Below are 1,872 nucleotides of genomic sequence, written 5' to 3'. Positions count from 1 at the left end.
TAGAATCAGATGTAACTCTGCCACTTTCTAGCCTGTGAAGCCTTATGAATAATAACCTAACTATACAGGGAAGAGACTATGAACCACCATAATTAAATTCCACTAAACCCAATAAAACGAGTCTCCATCTCAGTGTCTCCTTACCTGGATGCTAAAAATAACCACAGCCCCTCCAATGACACCTGATAAAAGGATAGCGTGATGGAAGGGAATTCAGGACGGAAAGAGACAATGGTTATATTCAATTGTGACTAAAATATCTTACTCTTTCTAATTTGATGAAAATACATTACATGTAAACACATCATGAGGACTCCTCCCAGAAGTTTGGCAGGAACATGCACACGTGAGGAACTCCAAAGTTTAAGAATCATCACCTTTAGCTCTGCAGCTGAGGTATGAATGTCTTGGACTCTCTCTCCTCCTAACCTCTCAACTCATGCCAGTCCCCTCCCCCACCAATGGCTGAACTCAGCAAGAAGCCAGGGTATCATGGGGCCAAGTGGATGATGAGGTCAAGATTCCTGAGCGTAGATAGAGAAGGGTGGAGAGTGGATCTGGAGGAGCAAACAGAGAACGTCTACTTTCCAAGTGAAGCAGAGAAGCTAACTGATGACCTGGAGAGATATTGCAATTGATCCAACTTACAGTGGGAACTAGAAAGAACCAAATGTCCTACTGCTGAACAGCAGAGGTCTGGAGAAACAAGGAGGCATATGCAGCAGTGGGTCCAGGAAATGGGAATTTATATGGAACAACTGGAGAAACCATGTACATTATTGAATAATTGACAGTTCTTTATGGGCACTGTTTTTCTCTTTCTTCTTTAGGTTCTCGAACAGGTCTGGTGATCACTGTGACTTGGCAAAAATCTCTGGTCACTCTCAACGGCAACTTTCACTTATATGAACGTGAAATACTTTCTCACGACATCTATTTATGTTATTGTTTTGGGCAAACGTTGAAAAGCTTGGGAGGAACCCAGGAGAAATGACAGATGACAGGAGAGAGAAAAGGAAGGTAGAGAAATGAGACGAGGGGGCAGCCAGCACTATGGAGCAGTCATTGCATGGATCAGACATATCACTGTGTTGTTACGCACAGCACTGGACTCAGGTGGTGGTAAACCATTGGCATACCACTCAGCCTGCACTGAAGTGTAAAGAACCATTTTATAACGTGAGAACCACTCGAGCCATATGTTATGTTACAGTCCTCCATCATCCGTGGTGGTTATAGTCAGAAGGCAGAGCAGAATATTGCCTTCGAGAGAAAAATCATCCTGAGAAATGGATTCAAAATTTCCACTCCTGAAAAGTGAGTCATAAGTATTAAAAACAAAGTTTGTGTCAAATCTTAGAAGGCAAAATGTACTTGAAAAAGAAAATGTGGGTGGTTTAATCTATTTCTATCCAATGTCACTCTGTCACATAGCAGTGAATCAAGTACCTTTGGGTGCCTGCTATAAGACGATAGATTTTTTCCACCTCTATTTGTGTGCCCATTAATGCTACTGATGCTGAGAAGATGGATATAATGAGGTACCTGGTGGGGCCAATGGTTTTTGTAAGACAGTGAAATGTCATTTGAAAGATGCTACCATTATCTGTTTCCAGAAGTGAAAATTTTCATTTACCTTGGGTTAGATGTTTTGGGAAGGCTTTTGAATGGACTCCTTTATTTATACAATGACCTAAGTGGTAATACTCTAGATTAAGATGTCAAATGTTGTATTTAGGAGTATAATTTGAGTCCATCTTTAAAACAATGCCACTACAGACATGTTTTTTCCCTTAAAGCTTGAATTTTAATGCTCTATGCCTGAAAATGACCTCTTAGAAGATATGTATTTCTTCTTGTCTAAACCGATAG

Source organism: Martes martes, assembly GCF_963455335.1.
Source record: "Martes martes genome assembly, chromosome: 10".
Classification (NCBI taxonomy): domain Eukaryota; kingdom Metazoa; phylum Chordata; class Mammalia; order Carnivora; family Mustelidae; genus Martes; species Martes martes.
This window is presented reverse-complemented; position numbering follows the sequence as displayed.